The following is a 24,651-nucleotide window of genomic DNA, read 5'->3' as shown; positions in this document are numbered from 1 at the left end:
CCCAGCACCATTTATTGAAGAGACTGTCTTTTTTCCACTGTATATTTTTTCCTGCTTTTGGAAGATTATTTGCCTATCAAAATCAAAAGCTTCTGCACAGCAAAGGAAACAGTCAAAAAAACAAAGAGGCAACCCAGGGAATGGGAGAAGATATTTGCAAATGACAGTACAGACAAAAGGTTGATATCCAGGATATATAATGAACTCCTCAAACTCAACACACACAAAACAGATAATCATATCAAAAAATGGGCAGAAGATATGGACAGACACTTCTCCAATCAAGACATACAAATGGCTATCAGACACATGAAAAAATGTTCATCATCACTAGCCATCAGGGAGATTCAAATTAAACCACATTGAGATATCACCTTACACCAGTTAGAATGGCCAAAATTAGCAAGACAGGAAACAACATGTGTTGGAGGGGATGTGGAGAAAGGGGAACCCTCTTACACTATTGGTGGGAATGCAAGTTGGTGCAGTCTCTTTGGAGAACAGTGTGGAGATTCCTCAAGAAATTAAAAATAGAACTTCCCTATGATCCTGCAATTGCACTCCTTGGTATTTACCCTAAAGATACAGATGTAGTGAAAAGAAGGGACATTGTTTATAGCAGCAATGGCCACGGTCACCAAACTGTGGAAAGAACCAAGATGCCTTTCAACGGAGGAATGGATAAGGAAGATGTGGTCCATATATACTATGGAGTATCATGTCTCCCTCAGAAAGGATGAATACCCAACTTTTTTTTTTTAATTTTTTTCCAATTTATTTATTTTCAGAAAAACAGTATTCATTATTTTTGCACCACACCCGGTGCTCCATGCAAGCCGTGCCCTCTATAATACCCACCACCTGGTACCCCAACCTCCCACCCACCCGCCACTTCAAACCCCTCAGATTGTTTTTCAGAGTCCATAGTCTCTTATGGTTCACCTCCACTTCCAGTTTACCCAAAAGCACGTACCCTCCCCAATGTCCATAACCCTACCCACTCTGGAAAACAGCATGGAGGTTCCTCAAAATGTTGAAAATAGAACTGCCCTATAACCCAGCAATTGCACTACTGGGTATTTACCCTAAAGATACAAACGTAGTGATCCAAAGGGGCACGTGCACCCGAATGTTTATAGCAGCAATGTCCACAATAGCCAAACTATGGAAAGAACCTAGATGTCCATCAACAGATGAATGGATCAAGAAGATGTGGTATATATACACAATGGAATACTATGCAGCCATCAAGAGAAACGAAATCTTGCCATTTGCGACAACATGGATGGAACTAGAGCGTATCATGCTTAGCGAAATAAGTCAAGCGGAGAAAGACAACTATCATATGATCTCCCTGATATGAGGAAGTGGTGATGCAACATGGGGGCTTAAGTGGGTAGTAGAAGAATCCATGAAACAAGATGGGATAGGGAGGGAGACAAACCATAAGTGACTCTTAATCTCACGAAACAAACTGTGGGTTTCTGGGGGGAGTGGGGTTGGGAGGAATACCCAACTTTTGTAGCAACATGTACGGGACTGGAAGAGATTATGCTGAGTGAAAGCAGTCAAGCAGAGAGAGTCAATTATCATATGGTTTCACTTATTTGTGGAGCATAATAAATAGCATGGAGGACATGGGGAGTTAGAGAGGAGAAGGGAGTTGGGGGAAATTGGAAGGGGAGGTGAACCATGAGAGACTATGGACTCTGAAAAACAGTCTGAGAGGTTTGAATTGGCGGGTGAGTGGGAGGTTGGGGTACCAGGTGGTGGGTATTATAGAAGGCACAGATTGCATGGAGCACTCGGTGTGGTGAAAAAATAATTAATACTGTTATGTCGTAAATAAATAAAAAATAAATTTAAAAAAATCTTAAATTACAAAAGGTTGTTATATCTTTTATCTACTTTCACAATTATTTCTGAAGAGTGTGCCAACAAAGGAAGGAAATACTTTTTTACCTCCAAATTTATGAAAAAAGATGTTGAAATGGTTTAAAAATGTACATAAATGTAGGCTTCATTTTTAACATTTTAATGCTTATGGATATTTTATGGGGAATCATATAGCTAATAGAGTTTAAGTTTGGAAACAGACAGATCTGGTTTTGAGTTCTGGTTTTAGTATTTACTACCTGGGTTTGAGTTACTTAGTGTTGTACTAAGGGTTCTCCAGAGAAACAAAGTATGTATGTATGTATGTGTATGTATGTATATAGATCTATCTTTATGTAATAGGAGATTTATTTTTAGGAATTTGGCTTATGACATTATGGAGGCTGGCAAGTCCAAAATCTGCAGGGTAGAGTGAGAGGCTGGAGACCCAGGGGAGAACCTGTACTGCAGTTTAAGTTTGAATGTTGTCAGGTGGAAAAATCTAGAGAACTGATGGTGCAATTCAAGTTGAAAGACTGTCTTGGTAGAAATTCCTCTTGCTTGGGATAGGTCAGTGTTTTGTTGTATTCAGGCTTTCACCTGATTGGATGAAGCCCACTCACATTATGAAGGGCAATCTGCTACACACAAAGTCCACTTCCACTGATTTAAGTGTTAATTTCATCATAAAACACTCTCATGGAAGTATCCAGAATAACGTTTGATCACATGTCTAAGCACCATCGCCCAGCAACATTTATACATAAAATTAACCACCATACTTAGCCTTTCTAAATTGTTTTTTCATTTTAAAGTATGTAGTATCTCGTAGAGTGGTTGTGAAGATCACTTAAGGTAATGTATCAAATGCCTTACACGTGGTAGACACTCCATAAATGTCAACAATATTAACTCTCTTCTCTTCCTCCTTTTCCTTCTCCCTATATCCCTCTTCCTCCTTCTTTCCCTACCTTCATTAAAGGGAAATAAGACCCATGATTTTATAGCATGTGATGGAGAATATTCATGTAAGCTTCAAAAATAAGGTCCTAAGAGGACCTACTAATTATAGCAATTGTAAATCATTTTGAAAAACGATATTTTGAAGAACAAAAGAAAATGACTGTTCTTTATTAATGAAGAACATAGAGTCATTTATAATCATTCACTCATTTACTCAGTGTTCTGAAGACAGTGTATTGAGTACCCCGTATATTCTATCTGGAAAGCAATAAGAGGTTGGGTGGTATATCAGAGTGATCACTTAGTAGAAGAGCAAATAAGAGAGGTGCAAAATCTCTGGCGTGGCATGGAATCAAAATCAATAGGAGGGGACCAAAAAAAAAAAAAAAAACATTAGCTTATTAAGTATAGATAAGAATAACAATAACAAAAAGAATAGATAAGAATCTTCAAGGGATGTTCATTGTTTATAAAATTAAGCCTAAGCCTTTTAACATAGAATTTAAAGCTTTCCATGACTTGATGAAGTGCAGGGAAGATGGCAGAGAAGGAGGATCCTGAGCTCTCCTGCTCAATGTATACACTGAAGCAACAACTACATGTGCTGTAGCTAATGCTGAAAATGACCCGAGCAAATCTTCCACAGGTAAGTGTATAGAGAAGGCCATACTGTAAAGGATAGGAGGGACAGAGATGTTGGGAACCAAGTCCCTGGTGCAACTAACTGCAAGCAGGAGGGACATCACAAGCATGTAGGAGCAAGGGGATCACTGGGCGTACCTGGCCCTGGGTACCTGCACTGGAAAGATAAGTTCATTTAAGGTCTAACTTTGAAAATCAGTGGGGCTTAATTCCAGGAGCTTAAAAGTCAGTTGGGCTTAACTCTAGAAAGCCTAGAGGAAGGACTATGGGAAACCAAGACTCTATGCTTAAAGAGCCAGAATGCTAAATGACTTGAACTGAGACACAGCACAGAAGCAGCAGTTTGAAAAGTGCTTGGGGTATATGTGAAGGAGATTTATTGACTAATTTTAGGACATATGATGGAGGGGTAAAGGTTTGTAGGAGATTTTGGGGGGAACAAAAGTGCTGGTGGGCATTGTTTTTCTTGCACTATGCCAGCTTGGATAACCTTACACTTGTGGGAGCCAGTTCTAACATACTCCATATACCTTGATAGCACCATGTGCTTCACACCAGTGTTCTCCTTTATATCTCCCTTACCCAGCTGTCCAGTCTTGCCTTTGTAGGTACCCTCCAAGGTGACTCCTGGCCTGTCACACTTGGTAGGCAACTTGGCTGGAATTGTTGCCCTCCAAAGTGACTCCTGTTTTGGAGACTGGGGAAAATAACCCTACAAAAGAGCATGCCCATAGTTCTGGCAGCTGGGCCTCTTAGCTGGCTATGCAGGGAGCAAGCCCTTCTCTTCTTTGTTTCTACAGTTGTCACAGTAGCTAATTGCAGAAAAGTCAGTCTGACTGCTGGCTCCACTCACCAGAGAACCCACAGCAATTGTGGCTTAGCTAAAACAGAAGAGAACACGTAGTGCATAGGGGATGCCCCTGTGGAGTCTGGTTCTGATGACCAGGGGTCATTGTGCTATAGGATACCACAGGACATCTTTTATATAGGTGATTTCTTTCAAAACCAGGAGATGTATCTGACCTACCTAATGCATAGAAATAACCATGGAGAATTAGACAAAATGAGGAGACAAAAAAAACATGTCCCAGATGAAAGAATAAGGCAGAAGCACAGAAAAAAGAGCTAATCAAAGTAGAGATAAACAAAATGCCTGATAAAAAGTTCAAAGCAGGGGCGCCTGGGCGGCTCAGTGGGTTGGGCCTCTGCCTTCGGCTCTGGTCTTGGTCTCAGGGTCCTGGGATTAGGCCCCACATCCCTGCATCATTGGGCTGTCTGCTTGGCAGGGGGCCTGCTTCCCCCACTCTCTCTGCCTGCCTCTCTGCCTACTTGTGATCTCTCTCCCTCTGTCAAATAAATAAAAATCTTTTTAAAAGAAAGTTCAAAGTAATGTTCAAAAACCTACTTACCAGTCTTAAGAGAAGAGTGGATAAACTCAGAACTTCAACTAAAGGATAAAAAAAAAAAGAAGATATTTGCAAATGACAGTACAGACAAAAGGTTGATATCCAGGATCTATAATGAACTCCTCAAACTCAACCCACACGAAACAGACAAACACATCAAAAAATGGGCAGTAGATATAAACAGACACTTCTCCAATCAAGACATACAAATGGCTATCAGACACATGAAAAAATGTTCATCATCATTAGCCCTCAGGGAGATTCAGATTAAAACCACATTGAGATATCACCTTACACCAGTTAGAATGGCCAAAATTAACAAAACAGGAAACAACATTTGTTGGAGAGGATGTGGAGAAAGGGGAACCCTCTTCCACTGTTGGTGGGAATGCAAGTTGGTGCAGCCTCTTTGGAGAGCAGTGTGGAGATTCCTCAAGAAATTAAAAATAGAGCTTCCCTATGACCCTGCAATTGCACTCCTGGGTATTTACCCCAAAGACACAGATGTCATGAAAAGAAGGGCCATCTGTACCCCAATGTTTATAGCAGCAATGGCCACAGTCGCCAAACTATGGAAAGAACCAAGATGCCCTTCAACGGATGAATGGATAAGGAAGATGTGGTCCATATACACTATGGAGTATTATGCCTCCATCAGAAAGGATGAATACCCAACTTTTGTAGCAACATGGACGGGACTGGAAGAGATTATGCTGAGTGAAATCAGTCAAGCAGAGAGAGTCAATTATCATGTGGTTTCACTTATTTGTGGAGCATAACAAATAGCATGGAGGACAAGGGGCGTTAGAGAGGAGTAGGGAATTTGGGTAAATTGGAAGGGGAGGTGAACCATGAGAGACTATGGACTCTGAAAACAGTCTGAGTGGTTTGAAGTGGCGGGGGGGTGGGAGGTTGGGGTACCAGGTGGTGGGTACTATAGAGGGCACGGATTGCATGGAGCACTGGGTGTGATGAAAAAATAGTGAATAATGTTTTTCTGAAAATAAATAAATTGGAAAAAAAATACACTCAGAGCACAAGAATGCAATTACTGAAATGAAAAATACACTAGAGAATATCAATAGGATATTGAAGGATGCAGAAGAGATTAGTGATCAGGAAGATAGGGTAATGGAAAACATCCGAACTCAACATCAAAAAGAAAAAATAACACAAAATAAGAATAAGTTAAAGACCTCTGCAACATTATCAAGCATAATAAAATTCACATTATAGGGATCCCAAAAGGAGAAGAGAGAGAGAGGAGGATACAGAAAACTTATTTGAAGGAATAATAGTAATACAGTAATAGTTGGGTACTTTTGAAACAAATTTTTATTTATTAATTTAATTTGAGTGTAGTTGACAAACAGTGTTACATTTATTTCAAGTGTAGGACATGATTCCACACATTTATACATTATTGTATGCTCACCATAAGTGTAGCTACTATCTGTCACAATCACTTCTCTGCTTTTTGGCTAAGATCAAGTGTAGTATCTGTTCTTATCAGTTTAATAGTAGGGGACTGTAACACCCCATTTACTTCAATGGATAGATTATCCATACAGAAAATGTGTAAGGAACAGTGGCTTTGAATGATACATTAGACTAGATAGACTTAACAGATATATACAGAACATTCCATCTAAACAAACAGCAGAATATATATTCTTTTTGAGGACCCATGAAACATTCTCCAGGATAGATCACATTAGGGCACAAAACGAGTCTCAATAAATTTAAGAAGATTGAAATTATATCAAGCATCTTTTCTGATGACAGTTGTGCAAAACTAGAAAATAGTTACAAGAAACAAAGTAGAATGAAACACAAATACATGGAAGATAAATAACATGCTTCTAAAGAACCAATGGATCAACTAAGAAATCAAAGGAAATTAAAAAAATATGTAAAGACAAATGAATATGGAAACAGAGCAGTCTCAAGTCTTTGGGGGTGCAGCAGAAACAGTTTGTAGTAATATAGACCTATCTTAGATAAATCTCAAACAATATAACCATATGCCTAAAGGAACTAGAAAAAGAAGAACAAAGCTCCAATTCAGTAGAAAGAAGTAGGTAATGAAGATTAGAGTGGAAATAAATAGAAATTAAAATAATAAAATAAAATAAAAGATCAATGAAGCCAAGAGCTGATTCTTTGAAAGGATAAACTAAAATCATAAATCTTTAGCCAGAATCATAAAAAAAAGAGGACTCAAAATAGAATGAAGGGAGAGACATAACAACTGATCCATAGAAACTGAAATTTAAGGAATTATGAGAATGTTGTAAAAAATTATATGCCAAAAAATTGGACAGATAAATTCCTAGAAGTATACAGTCTTAAAAACTGAATCTGGAAGAAACAGAAAATTTAAACAGACTTATCACTCATAATGAAATTGAATTAGTAATCAAAAAACTCCCAATGAACAAAGTTTCAGGACTATTTGGCTTTAACAGGTGAATTCTACCAAAGATTTAAGAGTTAATACCTATTCTGCTGAAAATATTTCATAAAATAGAACAGGAAGGGAAACTTCTAAATTCATTCTATAAGGCAAGCATTACCATGATATTAAAACCAGACAGAGAGATAACAGAAGTAAAAAACTATTGGTCAGTATCTGTGATGAACAAAGATGCAAAAATCCTGAGAAAAATGTTAGAAAACCAAAATAAATAGTATATTAAAAAAATCATTCACCACAATTAAGTCGGATTTATTCAAGGACTGCAAAGATGGTTCAATAGGCTTAAATCAATCAATGTGATACACCTCATTAACAAAGAGGAAGGATAAAGAGTGTGTTCATCTTAGTAGATGCAGAAAAACCATTTGACAAAGTGCAATCCATTTATGATAAAAACTCTTGCTAAAGTGGGCTTAGAAGGAATATAACGCAACAAAGGCCATATATGAAAAATTCACAGCTAACATAATACCCAGCAATGAAAACCTGAAAGCTTTTCTTTTAAGATAGGGAACACGACAAGCATGTTCACTTTTACCACTTTGATTCAACATACTACAGGACATCCTACCCACAGCAGTCAGTCAAGAAACAGAAATCAAAAGGCATACAAATTGGTAAGGAAGAAGAAAAACTTTCATTATTAGCAGGTAACATGATACTCTCTCTCTCTCTTTCTCGATATATATATATATATATATATTTATATAGCCTGTTGGCTGTACCAAAAAATGACTGGGACTAATAAATACCTTTAGTATAGTTATAGGACACAAAATTAATATACAGAAATCTATCGCATTTCTAACCTGTAATAACAAAGTAACAGAAAGAGAAACAGTCCCATTTGTAATTTACCAAAAAGGATTAAATATGCAAAAATAAAGTTAATCAAGAAGACAAAATACATATACTGTGAAAAGTATAGGACAGTGATAAATTGAAGATGATACAAACAAATGTAAAGATATACCACATTCCTTATTGTAAGTATTAATATTGTTAAAGTGTCCAAGCTACCTAAAGCAATCTACAGGACCAGTGTAACCTCTAGCAGTAAATCAATAACATCTTTCACAGAAGTAGACCAAATAATCCTAAAATTTGTAGGGAACCACAAAAGACTCTAAATAGCCAAAACAGTCTTGAGAAAGAAAAGCAAAGCTGGAGGTATCACAAGCCTAGATTTCAAGATATGCTATAAAGCTATAGCAATCAAAACTGTATGTACTGGCAGAAAAATAGTTAAGAGACCAATGGAACAAAATAGAGAGCCCAGAAATATCCATACTTACATGGTCCATTAATCTATGACAAAAGAGGCAAGAATATGTGCTGGGAAAAAGACAGTCTCCTATAATAAACCATCCTGGGAAAACTGGACAATTACATGCAAAATAATGAAACTGGACCACTTTCTTACACCATATGTAATAATAAACTCAAAACAGATGAAGGACCTGAATGTGAGGCCTGAAACCATAAACATTCTAGATGAGAACATTGGCAGTAATTTCTTTGACATTTGTTGTAGCAATATTTTTCTAGATATGTCTCCTCAGGCAAGTTAAAGAAAAGCAAAAATAAGCTACTGGTACTGAAATCAAAATAAAAAGCTTTTGCACATGGAAACAATTAAAAAACCAAAAAGACCATTTACTGAATGAGGGAAGATATTTGCAAGTGATAAGTTTGATAGGGAGTTAATATCCAAAATATTAAAGAATTTAACACCAAAAACCCCAATCTGATTAAAAAATGGGCAGAGGTCCTGAATAGACAGTTTTCCAGAGAAATCATACAGATGACCAAAGAAGTACTTTTTTCCCCCCATTTTTTAAAATTTAATTTCTTTTCAGTGTAACAGAAGTCTTTGTTTATGCACCACACCCAGTGCTCCATGCAATACATGCCCTCCATAAAACCCACCACCAGGCTCCCCCAACCTCCCACCCCTTCATAACCCTCAGATTGTTTTTCAGAGTCCATAGTCTCTCATGGTTCATCTCCCCCTCCAATTTCCCTCAACTCCCTTCTCCTCTCCATCTCCCCATGTCTTCTGTGTTATTTCTTATGCTCCACAAATAAGAGAAACTGTATGATAATTGACTCTCTCTGCTTGACTTATTTCACTCAGCATAATCTCTTCCAGTCCCGTCCATGTTGCTACAAAAGTTGGGTATTCATCCTTTCTGATGGAGGCATAATACTCCATAGTGTACATGGACCACATCTTCCTTATCCGTTCGTCTGGTGAAGGGTATCTTTGTTCTTTCCACAGTTTGGTGACCATGGCCATTGGTGCTATAAACATTGGAGTACAGTTGGCCCTTCTTTACACTACATCTGTGTCTTTGGAGTAAATACCCAGTAGTGCAATGGCAGGGTCTTAGGGAAGCTCTATTTTTAATTTCTATTTTTTTAATTTCTTTTTTAATTTATTTTCAGCATAACAGTATTCATTGTTTTTGCAATGAATAAATAAATAAATTAATTTATTTTCAGCATAGCGGTATTCATTGTTTTTGCACTACATTCAGTGCTCCATGCAATCTGTGCCCTCTCTAATACCCACCACCTGGTTCCCCCAACCTCCCACCCCTCGCTGCTTCAAACCCCTCAGATTGTTTTTCAGAGTCCATAGTCTCTCATGGTTCACCTCTCCTTCCAATTTCCCCCAACTCCCTTCTCCTCTCAAACTCCCCTTTTCCTCCATGCTATTTGTTATGCTCCACAAATAAGTGAAACCATATGATAATTGACTCTCTCTGCTTGACTTATTTCACTCAGCATAATCTCTTCCAGTCCCATCCATGTTGCTACAAAAGTTGGGTATTCATCCTTTCTGATGGAGGCATAATACTCCATAGTGTATATGGACCACATCTTCCTTATCCATTTGTCCATTGAAGGGCAGGCATCTTGCTTCTTTCCACAGTTTGGCGAACTCAAAATGGATAAAAGACCTCAACATGAGACAGGAATCCATCAGAATCCTAGAGGAGAACATAGGCACTAATCTCTTTGATATCAGCCACAGCAACTTCTTTCAAGATATGTCTCCAAAGGCAAAGGAAACAAAAGCGAAAATAAACTTCTGGGACTTCATCAAAATCAAAAGCTTCTGCACAGCAAAGGAAACAGTCAACAAAACAAAGAGGCAACCCACGGAATAGGAGAAGATATTTGCAAATGACAGTACAGATAAAAGGTTGATATCCAAGATCTATAAAGAATTCCTCAAACTCAACACCCACAAAACAGATAATCATATCAAAAAAATGGGCAGAAGATATGAACAGACACTCCTCCAATGAAGACATACAAATGGCTATCAGACACATGAAAAAATGTTCATCATCACTAGCCATCAGGGAGATTCAAATTAAAACCACATTGAGATACCATCTTACACCAGTTAGAATGGCCAAAATTAGCAAGACAGGAAACAACATGTGTTGGAGGGGATGTGGAGAAAGGGGAACCCTCTTACACTGTTGGAGGGAATGCAAGGTGCTGCAGCCAATTTGGAGAACAGTGTGGAGATTCCTCAAGAAATTAAAAACAGAGCTTCCCTATGACCCTGCCATTGCACTCCTGGGTATTTACCCCAAAGATACAGATATGTGAAAAGAAGGGTTATCTGTAACCCAATGTCTATTTTTAATTTCTTAAGGAATCTCCACACTGTTCTCCAAATTGGCTGCACCAACTTGCATTCCCTCCAACAGGGACATATCTTTTTTTTTATTTTTATATATAAATGAGACTTCTTTATAGCAAAAACAAACCATGGAACAAAGGTTAAAAGCAATTTCAACAATGGAAAATACTAGCAACAAAGTTCACTCCCACATATATGTATGATGTATACAAATATTATGGAAGTGCATTTGTGTTTATGTATTTAAGTATTCTGTACATACAGGTTAGGTGAGTATATAGACTACATATGTATAATAGTAGATAAAAAAAATCTCACATAAATATGAAAGGTATTACTAAGGGGAGTAATTCAAACAAATATAAACGAGGCATGGCAGTAGGAGCGCAATGGTGGAGAAACGGTGACTTTTGTGGATTTGGAGAACTTTGTCCTTTAGGAATAGTCAGGAAAATGTCATAGGTTTGAAATTGATACTTAAGTATATGTTTTCTTTTTTTTTCCTTCCTTCCAAATATTTATTTATTTAACTTTTTAATTATTAGACCCATCACTGAGTTTCAGGAGTAAAAACTTCTGCTTCTTGGTCACATTCATCCCTGGTTTAATTTTATTCAGTTTAGCACATGCTTTATTTCCTATGATTCTGGAAATTACTGGTGAAATTATTAATTACTTTCTATATACATTTGAGCCTACAGAAATCAGTATAAAATTAAAGTGATGATAACTCACTATCAGAACCACTCTGTGGTTATAGCAAGGAAAACATTGTGTGTTAGCTCTAGAGATTCATTATTCCTCATTGCCAAACTTTGCTGAACTGATACTATTTTCACTTTCTCAAAATGCTAATTTCTCCCTCCCAAAGCTCATCACCAAGTTTTTAATTAAACTCAAGTTAGCTAACATATAGTGTACTGTTGGTTTCAGTAGGAGTTAGTGATTCATCACTCACATATAATACCCAGTACTCAAGAAGTGCCCTCCTTAATACCTACCACCCACTTAACCCATCCCCCCAACCTCCCTTCCAGTGACCTGCAGTTTTTCCCACCCAACCCCAAAAAGGTGTTTGTTTTCAGAAGGATTTTGGACTGTTTGTGTGTTGTAGGTGTGGATCCTAGTTTCTATGCTCAGTAAGAAATGTCAAATTCCTTTCTGTTTCCAATGGAAGTCCTCTTTGCTATCAGCATAATCATGGCTAATGTGAGGAAGAAAAATGTTAGAGGCTACTGTGCCTTTTTATTATCACATGAACCTCCCCTGATGCAAGAGATTTGAAAGGGCCTGGAGAATAATGCATATTGGGTTATGTGTGTGTATGTGTATGTAGTAGGGGGTTATAACTAGTGTAGCGAGAAATAGAATGTGGGGTATCCTATATAAAACACCAAAACAAATCAACATGTCAATAAATTATTTTACAAGACAGTTTACTGTCAGTGTGATCCCCCCCCCCCATTTACAGATTGGTATTGCCTGGGAATCAGAAGACCTGGCACTTATTATGTGTGTGGCCTTGGGCAATTCACTTAACTTCTCTGAGTGTGTGATCTAATCACTAAAATGGAGTAATGAAGCCTGTCCTGCCTAGTCGACAATACTGCTATTACACGCAAATGATAGAAGATAGGGAAATAATCTGTAAGTTGTTACTATACTATAAAATATAAGGACTTTTGGTTTTGTGAATTTGTGGCAAGAGAGAAATTTTTCACTGTGACTTTGGCCATGTCTATATTCAGGAGGGCAAAAAAGTGAATTCTCCCTGAAAGTGAACACATAATGATGTGTTAGGGAAATATTGAGCATCTATTACATGAAGTGTACTATGTAAGAAACATTGTACACCTTATCTCTAACTCTTAAGAATTTTATGAAAAAGGCACTATTTCAGGTGAGGAAGCTGAGGGCCAAATTTAAGTAAATTAGTAAATTATAGAGCCAGGATTTGATCTTCATCTAACCCAAAGACCTGGGTTTTTTCCTTTGGATCACATACTTTCTTTTTTCTGTAGTTTTGATAGCCACATATGACTTAAAATGGAAGATTTACGTTTAGGATTAATAATTACCAATTGGTCAAAAATAACTAATATTTACTGGGCATTAGGAGCTCCAACGTCATAGCTGGGTCTTGTTTTTCTCATTCTTTGTTATGAAGGGAACTGGGGCCTGTATTTTGGGGGTTGGTAGATGATCTTTAAGGTACTGTCAAAGTTAATTTTATGTTTCAACTTGACTGAGTCATGGTAAAACTTTTGGTAAAACATTATTTTGGGAGCATCTGTGAAGGTATTTCTAGATAAGATTAACATTTAAATTGGTAGACAGAGTAAAGCAGGTTGCCCTTCCTACTGTGCGATGGCCTTATCTAATCAGTAGAAAACCTGAATATAACAAAAAGACTGAACTTCCCCTTGGTAAGAAGAAGCTCTCCTTGCCGGAGTATCTTGAGCTGGGACATCAGTTTTTTTTCTGTGTTCCACTGAGCTGAAAAACCAGCTCTTCCTCAGTTTTTTTTTTTTAATTTATTTTTTATTTTCAGCATAACAGTATTCATTATTTTTGCACCACACCCAGTGCTCCATGCAATCCGTGCCCTCTATAATACCCACCACCTGGTACCCCAACCTCCCACCCCCCACCCCTTCAAAACCCTCAGATTGTTTTTCAGAGTCCATAGTCTCTCATGGTTCACCTCCCCTTCCAATTTCCTACAATTTCCTTCTCCTATCTCTCCATGTCCTCCATGCTATTTGTTATGCTTCACAAATAAGTAAAACCATATGATAATTGACTTTCTCTGCTTGATTTATTTCACTCAGCATAATCTCTTTTAGTCCCGTCCATGTTGCTGGCATTTGCCTGGAACTATACCGTGGGCTCTGTGGAACTCTAGTTTGCTAACTGCAGATCTTGGGACTTGTTACTCTTCATGGTATTATGAGCCAGTTCCTTACAATAAATCTCTTTCTACACACACACACACACACACACACACACCCCTTATTGGTTCTATTTTTATGGAGAACCCTAACACAAACAACTCTGAGACTGATTATGAAATTCAACAATAACAAGGAAGAGTTAATGTTTACAGGAGAGGTTCAGACTCAAATTTCTTTTCAGTGACTATTGAGGATCATTAATGTAATCTTTACATTGATATTTACATGTTGTCTTGTCATATGTGTATTAAGTGGTTGTTACCACTAGGATGACAATTGACCACATGTTTGATTTTTAAAAATTTTTCTTTTTCCTGAAAATACTGACTGCCAGTATGGATCAATGTCATCACTTTTCAGGCAACATTTGGCTTATCTTACCTAAAACAAGTCACAAAAAATTAAGTACAGAAAGATTGATTCTTTTCCAAGTTTTATATTTTCTTCTGACAACTACTCTGCAACCCCAGGCATAGATTAATGAATGGAGTATGCACAAAGTGCTATCAGCTCACATATATGACATTACTCAGATGTCTCCAACTCCGGAAAAAGCATGTGAATGATTTATGGAATTGATATTAATCTCTTTCCAGTAAATGCATTACTTCAGATACATGGGAAATTGATGTTACTACTCTAATGCCAAATTAATTTCTTTCTTGCTGGATCAGCATTGTAAATGGAATTAGATGTTAACCTTTTATACATCTAAATAGGGTAAAATATGGAAGCAATTTTATAAGTAAAATTTGGTTTCTCATTGCTGAGGGAAAGGGTATGCTTTCTTCTTACTGAGATTTGTGCATCCTGGGATATTGGATCATATATAAAGTATAACTTAATATCATTTAGGAATAGAATGATTATAATTGAATCTGAATACTTAACACAGGACTATAAATAATAGTATAACAAATGAAAATTACATGTTAGTAAAGATGTCCCAAATTCTGAAGGATGAGACTGTTTTTCAAGGGAAATTTTATCCAAGAATTATCAGTCACTAATAAATAAATATTTTTTTAATTTTTTATAAACATATAATATATTTTTATCCCCAGGGGTACAGATCTGTGAATCGCCAGGTTTACACGCTTAACAGCACTCACCAAAGCACATACCCTCCCCAATGTCCATAATCCCACCCCCCTTCTCCCAACCCCCCTCCCCCCAGCAGCCCTCAGTTTGTTTTGTGAGATTAAGAGTCACTTATGGTTTGTCTCCCTCCCAATCCCATCTTGTTTCATTTATTCTTCTCCTACCTCCTTAACCCCCATGTTGCATGACCACTTCCTCATATCAGGGAGATCATATGATAGTTGTCTTTCTCCGCTTGACTTATTTCGCTAAGCATGATACGCTCTAGTTCCATCCATGTTGTCGCAAATGGCAAGATTTCGTTTCTTTTGATGGCTTCATAGTATTCCATTGTGTATATATACACCACCTCTTCTTTATCCATTCATCTGTTGATGGACATCTAGGTTCTTTCCATAGTTTGGCTATTGTGGACATTGCTGCTATAAACATTCGGGTGCACGTGCCCCTTCGGATCACTACGTTTGTATCTTTAGGGTAAATACCCAGTAGTGCAATTGCTGGGTCATAGGGCAGTACTAATAAATATTTTTAATACATAATCAGGGATAAATGCAACTGGAAAATTCTCAGCCTAGCCTCTTCCTTCCCTATATGCCTAGGCCAATGTGCTCTTGAGTTTGTTTTCCCTGTGTTCCCAGCTTGTTGTGACTTTGTTTGATTTGCCATAGTGTTGGTTTTGGCCTGCTTGATATTATCTAATAAACTCAGTGTTATATTTTAATTCCAAATTATTTGAAGGAAATGTAACTGGTTCAGCTTGGGCCTGGTCAGTTGTAGTTAAAGAGGGTGATAGTCTTGGTATATGGTTTCATTTTAAGGGCTGTGGTAGTGCAGATTCTCTAAGAAGGGACTGTGGGAGGAGGGGAAGTGAGAGATGTCTCTTACCTAGTTAGGATTGAAGGACTGCAGTGGTTTTTCCAGCTTGATGGTTCTCTGATTTTGTGGACCAGCTGCCATGCATACCTTTACTCTTCCTGGCTCCCAGAAGTTAGATGGGCCTTGCCTTTCATCCCAATATTCCTTATCTCTTAGCCAGTCTTGACCGGAGCATAATGTCTGTGTGTAGTATCAGAGTCGCTGCCTTGCTATCTGATATGCAAGAGACAAAACCTGGTCTAATCTAGAAGTTGTAGTTGAAGTTGTAGTATTTCTTGCATTATTTCCATTGGTATAGTCTGCAGAAGTGGGTTCTTTCTTGATACTAGTTTTTTGTGCCATAATTTTACCTAGCTTAGAATCTTAGAATTATTTCTTTTAGCCTGGAGTATTGCCTTGAACCCTTGCCCTCTTGATGGGAATCCGGGCGGGGTGGCCTAATTTTCACCATGTGTCTATCCAAATTTACTTTTTGTTTTCCCAATCACTGAGATCCAGACATGAATAAATAGATTTTCCTGGACCACTAAATGGCAAGTATGCCTGGTCTCCCTTACTGCCAGCAGATAGACCTTTTGGATCCTTTTACACCTGAAATCATGGCTGAGTTTTTTATGGTTTTTGAACACTGTCCATCAGAACCCTTGGATTTCCTCTCTGGGGTCTGTCTACTGACCCAGCTCTGAATCCTGAAAGAATACTTTAATTGTGACAGTATGACTCTAGTTGCATCTGTAAAGTGGTACAGGTGAGAGGGGTGGTAGTAATAGAAATTTGGTATTTTCCTTATCTTTGTTTCACTATTTTTGTACCATTTGTTTCTGCAGAGAATCTTGATCTAGGATTTCTCTTTTTTATTCCCTATGACTTTTGGTAGTACAGCACCAAGATATACCTTCAATGGTTTTATTTCTGTTGGTGCTGCATTATATATGTATAGCACTTGCCAGGAGGTAGAGGAAGGTGTGGGATGGGAAGAAGAGGAAAAGATACATCTGACATAGTCCTTGCTCTCAGGAAAACTTAAATCCCCATAAAGGATGTAGTACATATCTATCAATAATACGAGGGAGTAAATCAAGCAAGGGAGAGAAGGAGTGGATCCTTACTCATTAATTACTCAAATATTTATTGATATCCACCTCTTCAGTTCTGTTTTAGGCACTGGGGACTCAGAGGTAGCTAAGATTGGATTTATGTTGTCAAGGAGCTCACAGTCTGATAGAGATTCAGGTATCTGCACTAAAAAGCTGTAGGGGCTGATAGTATTCAAGTCACCATCATCTCTTATCTGACTATTTTTTAAATACACTATGCATGCTTTTACCTCAGGACTTTTCCACTTCTATTGCCTGGAATGCTCTTCCCCCAAGATACTTACATGGTACATTTTTCACTTCATTCAGGTCTCTGATAAAAAATGTTATAATATCAGGGAGGTTTTGCTAGCTATACAACTAGTCCTCTCTTTTCTTCTCTCCCATCCCTCTTACCCTATTTGATTTTTGTTCTTAAAATTTATATCACCAGGTTTGTTATATACGTATTTTTAAATTTGATTATTATGTCTCCCCCTCTACAATGTAGTTCCATGAAAACAGGATTGTGTCTGTATTTTTGAGTGCTTCATATTCTTAGCATGTAGTATGCTGTCTCGTACATAATGGGTGCTCAAAAATACTTGTTCATCAAGTAAGAGAATGAATAAATTAATGAGTCAAGTACAAGTGAGTAGAATCTATATAGGGTGTGTTAGATTTACCAAGGAGGGAGTGGTTATTTTTACCTATAGGCAAGGGGTGGTGTCAGGAAGTGTGGTCTGAGAATGGAAGGGAGTAAGGGTAGACAATTTTGTCATGTGATGCTGGCACATGCCTTTGCAGAGGTATAGTTGATGAAATTGTACTCCAGAGTTTATAACAGGAGAGTATGTCTTAATCAAAAGGTACTTTTAAATCTCATCCTAGTGATGTGACATTGTATACTAGTAAAATTTTTCAGTTTTATTTTTTTTCTGTATATTCATATATGTTTTAATGCCTTCTGCTTACTAGTGAGTAGTCATGAGCTTTTTCACTGGGTTATGGGTTTCTTGAGGTAGGCAGAGGCCAGGGTTTATTTGTGTATCATCAGAGCCTGACACAGTGGTTGGTAATTACTTTGCCCATAGTAGTTTTTGTTTTTGTTTTTTTAAGATTTATTTATTTGAGAGAGAGAAGGAGGGAGAGAGTGTGGGTGAGTGCAAGAGCACTAGCAGGGGGGAGGGGCAGAGGAAGAGGAAAAGAGAGTCTCAAGCAGACTCCCTGCTTAGAGTGGAGCCTGAGGCAGGGCTTGATCCCAGGACTCTGAGATCATAATCCGACTGGAAATCAAGAGTAAGACACAACTGACTAAGCCACTCAGGTGCCCTGCTTTGTTTGTTTGTTTGTTTGTTTAATAGAAGTTAATTACAGTTCCCTCAGAGTTGGAACATTCTAGAATTCTGTGATTCTCTCCTAGCCTGATACTTCTATAGCTATTGTTTAAGGTTCTTACAGATGATATACTTTTTTGGTCCATTAAATCTTATAGTTCTAGCTTCTTTCCCATATATTTCATCTGTGAAATTTATATACCTACTTTTCTCATTGCATTATAATGATTTATTTACATGTAGATTTTCAGCTGTTGGAGGACAAAGACTTCTCTTAGACTCTCTTTCTTATAGTGTATCTTGGTATAGGATCTAGCACATAGTAGCTCTCCAGTAAATGTGAAATGAATGGATAGAAAATTAATTAGTCTAACGGTAGAAAATTAATACTTATCAGGGAAACCCAGGAGAAAGAGAAAAGATGGTTTGTGTAACAACATAAGTGGTAAATTTTAAAAACACTTTAGTGTTGCATGCTCAGATACTTCAATAGTTTTCTTAATGTCAGCATTCCTGGGATAACCATTTAGCCCAGTGCCTCTTTCCTTACTGTCGATGTTCTAGGTTATGTGGAGCCATTTGTGAATGATCTTGCACTGTTTTCTTCCTAGCCTTGCACCTGCATGTCATTGTTCCTTAGGTGGGAAAATGTTGATGAATGCATCTATTTCAATGCATGTACAGATATTTAGTGTATCATTATCAACATGTCATAGCTCTCTGTCTCCAAATGTACATGTTCATGCATATAACCTTATGGCTTTTGTTTTTAACAACCTTAGAATGTAGGTGCTAGTAGCTAGCAGTCATGCTTAGAGGGACTCCTATGGATATTTCTCCCTTCTGTTCCACCTTGGATGCACTACTGTGCCCAAATAATCAGAATATAGCAAATGTTAGTTAAGAGTGTTTTAGCAGTATGACAGAAGAGGGAATGATTGTAATTGAAGCAGCACAATGGGTCTATTTCTTCAATGTCTATGTCTATAGGAGCCAATTTTTCTTAAGAGTTTCATTTTCTTCTTTGAACCTTCCTTTGTTGACTCAACATATATTTATTAACTATTAATTACGTACAGCAATGGCTTCTGCACAAGATTTAAATACTTAGCAGCAACCACAACAAAAAGTCAACAAATATTTTTTGAACAAGTACTTTTGTGCCCAGCACTATGGTATATTTCATGGTGAAGGCAATGTGGTAGAAGGGAAAGAACACATATTTTGGATTCAGATACCGCTGGATTCTAATTTACTTTTGCTTTTAGCTAACCCTTGTGTTTTGACCAAGTATTTATATTTCATAGTGTCCTGCCTTTTCTTTTTTTTTTTTTTTCTCCCAATTTATTTATTTTCAGAAAGACAGTATTCACTATTTTTTTCACCACACCCAGTGCTCCACGCAAGCCGTGCCCTCTATAATACCCACCACCTGGTACCCCAACCTCCCACCACCCCGCCACTTCAAACCCCTCAGACTGTTTTTCAGAGTCCATAGTCTCTCATGGTTTTCTTTCCCTACTATGATTGTCTTAGTTCAGGCAGCCAGGACTATTATAGTAACTTCTAAATTTACCTTTTTTAAATCAGTCCTCTACCCTTTCAGTTTGTATTTGTAGTTTAGCTGCTTTTTTCTAGAATGTAGTAAGATCTTTAATGGCATAAATTATTTTTTATTTTTATTTTTATTTTTTGGCATGAATTATTTTTAACTTCTCTTTTAAATTCCCTGATGGACTTAGATGAAATAGAATCTTATACAGAGTATTGAATTATAAAATGGAAGGAGCTCTGGAGTCAGTCAGACTTGAGTTCAAATTATGTATCTGCTACTTACTGGTTGCACAGATAGTTTTGTGCAAGTTATTTTACCTGAGCCTTGATTTCCTTATCTGGAAGGAAAATTTACACCTTATAGGCAGGAAACTGGTAAAGATTAAATGATACAGCATATGTAAAGAATTTGGAACAAAATAGATTCTATATTGAATGATAGTTATTGTTGGTTTAAAAAAATTATTTATGGGAATTGAGGTAGCCACTTGGAAATAATAATTAACATGGATGCGAAGGTATAATTGGAGATCTAATCTACTTGATAGACCTGAATTTGAGAAATCAGTGGGTTTTTATAGCAACTTTTCTATTATTCTTAAATTAAGGCAGAGGGATTTCACTATAACTTTCTAACATCACTCACTTCAGATAGATAAGGCTGATTGTTCATTGCCTTCTGTCAAGTATGTGACCATTTCTTTTCATGGTTTTTTCTGTGTCACATACGAGGAATTCAAGATGGTATTAATTTTACATTTATTATATGACTTCATTTGGGTTTGACAATCTATCTGATTAGAGTAGTTAGGTATTATGGAATATTTGGGGAAAAGGGAAAAGCTCTTTCTGTACTTTGGTTTATGGACCTGAAATTTCAGAATTCTGATACAGTAGTTTTACCAAATCTGCATAGAGGCTGCATTTGCACAGTACTGGTGTTCTCTAAAATATCATTTTTGGTGTTCTAAGAGTGTCACTGGATATTACTAGGAAAGAATTCTTAGTATCCTTCTTGTGCAGCTGAAAACCTATTGCAAGAAAAAAATGTAGTGTTCAATAGTATTGTTCCGTTGCCAACACATAACTGTTCATATTTACACTGATTGTCTCCAAATGCTTAATTTCCTACTAGGTTCAGATTTTTCCATTTTAATTTTGATTTAGTATTTTTTATTTTTGAAAGGAAACAGAGAAAGAGCCATACATTATCACTGCATTTTTTTCAGAAGCTATTGAGAACCTCAGAATCAATAATAATGAAATATTGTGGAGGTAAATTACCATAATATACAAGGAAATTTCATAAACTTCCAATATTCTATACACTGCTAATTTGAATCATCTCCATGTGCAAATTATCTGTATACCATGATGTCATAAACATAAATTAGCTCCTACCATGTCAGGACATTTTCTGATATCTTCAGCATATTTTTCTACTAATATGTGTAATTATTTGGGAATGTAAGTTGTCCTGTGCAAGTGAGTGACGTTGTTAAACTAATAATTCATTGCTCAAATTTTGAGTCCCACTGGGCAGAGCAGAAATATGGAAGGAATGACACATATACATGTCTACACTATTTTTTATTTTTAATACTAAGAGAAGGAGTTGGTGGGTTGTAATGATATTGACCTTATATAATTATAACTAAACTCAGCTTTCTGCAAAATTATGAAGGAGATTGTCTGAGAGGTACCACAAATTCAGTGTGCCCCAGGTGTAGTGATCTCTAACCTGCTACTCCTCCTGTCTTCCCCTATCTGAGTTTACAGGCACCCCCATCTACTCTTACTCAAGTAAGTAATCGCCTTGAGGCTGGGACCATTCTAAATTGTCTTTGTGTCCCTTTGGCCTAGCACAGTGGCTGATAGATAATATATAATCAATAAATAGAAAAAATAGAAGCAATTGGAAGAGTATTTCTGTAAGCTCCACTACTATATTCACCCACTGACCTGACTCTCTGCCCTTACATACTTTTTCTTGCCTTCTCATACTAGAGAAATGGTTTCTTGTCTTATCTGAGGTTAACCTTTCTACTTGCACATTACCTCCCATTTCCTCTCACTTACTCAAGGATATGACTTCAGCAATTCTTCCTTTATCTTCATTATTGTTATCTTTTTCTATACTGTATCATTGCCATCAGGATGGCAATATGCTTAGATCTTCCCTATTTTTAAAAAACTGCATTTTGCAGACATAGGGTGAGAGAATGGATAAAAAAAGAAGACCCATCTATATACTGCCTACAGGAGATTCATTTTAGACCTAAATATACATGCAGATTGAAAGTGAGGGGATTGAGAAACATTTATCATGCAAATGCATATCAGAAGAAAGCTAGAGTAGCAAGACTTACATTGGATAAACAGACTGTAAAACAAAGATTAACAAGAAAAAAAGAAGGACACTATATAATAATGAAGAGGACAATCCAAAAAAGAAGATATAGCTGTTGTCAGTATTTATGAACCTAACATTGGAGCACCCAGATACATAAAACAGGTAATAAACATCAAAGAACTAATTGATGTAATACAATTATAATAGGGTACTTTAACACCTCACTTAACATTAATTGATAGATCATCTAAACAGAAAATCAATAAGGAAACAATGGCTTTGAATGATAGAGTCGATCAGATGGATTTAATGTATATATTCAAAACATTCCATTCTAAAATGGCAGAAGACATGTTCTTTTAAAGGAGACATGGGACATTCTCCAGAACAGATCACATACTAGGTCAAAAAACAAGCCTACTGTATTGTTAATTTTGGCCATTCTAACTGGTGTAAGGTGGTATCTCAATGTGTTTTTTTTTTTTTTAATCCAATGTGGTTTTGATCTGAGTCTCCCTGATGGCTAATGATGATGAACATTTTTCTCATGCGTCTGTTAGCCATTTCTATGTCTTCTTTGGAGAAGTGTCTGTTCATGTCTTCTGCCCATTTTTTTGATGTGATTATCTGTTTTGTGTGTGTTGAGTTTGAGGAGTTCTTTATAGATCTTGGACAGTAGCCTTTTGTCTGTAATGTCATTTGTGAATATCTTCTCCCATTCCGTGGGTTGCCTCTTTGTTTTCTTGACTGTTTCTTTGGCTGTGCAGAAGCTTTTGATCTTGACGAAGTCCCAAAAGTTCCTTTTCGCTTTTGTTTCCTTTGCCTTTGGAGACATGTCTTGAAAGAAGTTGCTGTGGCCCATGTCGAAGAGATTACTGCCTATGTTTTTCTCTTGGATTTTTTATCCAATTCGAGTTTGTCTTTGTGTATGGTGTAAGAGAATGGTCGAGTTTCATTCTTCTACACATAGCTGTCCAGTTTTCCCAGCACCTTTTATTGAAGAGGCTATCTTTTTTCCACTGTATGTTTTTTCCTGCTTTGTCGCAGATTATTTGACCATAGAGTTGTGGGTCCATATCTGGGCTGTCTAGTCTGTTCCACCAGTCTATGTGTCTGTTTTTGTGCCAGTACCATGATGTCTTGGTGATCACAGCTTTCTAGTAAAGCTTGAAATTAGGCAACGTGATGCCCCCAGTTTTGTTTTTCTTTTCCAGCATTTCCTTAGCAATTTGGGATCATTTCTGGTTCCATACAAATTTTAGAATTAATTGTTCCAGCTCTTTGAAAAATGCTGGTGAATTTTGATTGAGATGGCATTGGAAGTATAGATGCCTCTAGGCAGTATAAACGTTTTAACAATGTTTATTTTTCCAATCCATGAGCATGGAATGCTCTTTCAACAAGTGTTGGAGAGGATGTGGAGAAAAGGGAACCCTCTTGTACTGTTAATGGGAATGCAAGTTGGTGCAGCCACTTTGGAAAACTATGTGGAGATTCCTTAAGAAATTAAAAATAGATCTACCCTATGACCCTGCAATTGCACTACTGGGTATTTACCCCAAGATACAGATGTAGTGAAAAGAAGAGGCATGTGGGCCCCAATGTTTATAGCAGCAATAGCCACAGTCTCCAAACTGTGGAAGGAACCAAGATGCCCTTCAATGGCTGAATGGATAAAGAAGACATGGTCCATATATACAATGGAATATTATGCCTCCATCAGAAAGGATGAATACCCAACTTTTGTAGCAACATGGACGGGACTACAGGAGATTATGCTGAGTGATATAAGCCAAGCAGAGAGAGTCAATTATCATATGGTTTCACTTACTTGTGGAGCATAAGAAATAACACGGAAGACATTGGGAGATAGAGAGGAGAATGAGTTGAGGGAAATCGGAGGGGAAGATGAACCATGAGAGACTGTGGACTCTGAGAAACAAACTGAGGGTTTTGGGGGGCAGGGTGGGAGGTGTGGTGAGCCTGCTGGTGGGTATTATGGAGGGCACATATTGTATGGAGCACTGGATGTGGTGCAGAAACAATGGATTTTGGAACACTGAAAAAACAATTAAATTAAATTAAGGAAAAAAAGAAGAAGCCTAAACAAATTCAGGTAGATTGAAGTGATACCATGTCCCTTTTCTGATCTCAATACTGTGAAACAACTAGAAGTCAATCACAAGAAAAAAGTCTAGAAAGACCACCACTATATGGAGGTTAAATAACATGGCCCTAAACAATGAATGGGTCAATTAAATAATAAAAGAAGAAATTTAAAAAGTGCATGGAAATAAATGAAAATGAAAATACAATGGTCCAAAACCTCTGAGAGGCAGTGAGAGTGGTTCTAAAGGAGAAGTTTATA

General features: G+C 37.2%; 1 protein-coding gene and 1 pseudogene across 3 annotated transcripts in view; both read left to right on the top strand.

The window, feature by feature from the left end:
• The window catches only part of LOC122899951 (BEN domain-containing protein 5), a 1,721,330-nt gene that overhangs the window by 247,121 nt on the left and 1,449,558 nt on the right, over positions 1 to 24,651 (top strand). The window lies entirely within an intron of this gene.
• Positions 6,348 to 6,454, top strand: LOC122901376 (annotated as a pseudogene).

The sequence above is a fragment of the Neovison vison genome, chromosome 2 (genome assembly GCF_020171115.1).
Source record: "Neovison vison isolate M4711 chromosome 2, ASM_NN_V1, whole genome shotgun sequence".
In the NCBI taxonomy this organism is placed as follows: domain Eukaryota; kingdom Metazoa; phylum Chordata; class Mammalia; order Carnivora; family Mustelidae; genus Neogale; species Neogale vison.
Note: the sequence above shows the minus strand (reverse complement) of the source record. Positions and strands in the feature narration are given on the sequence as shown.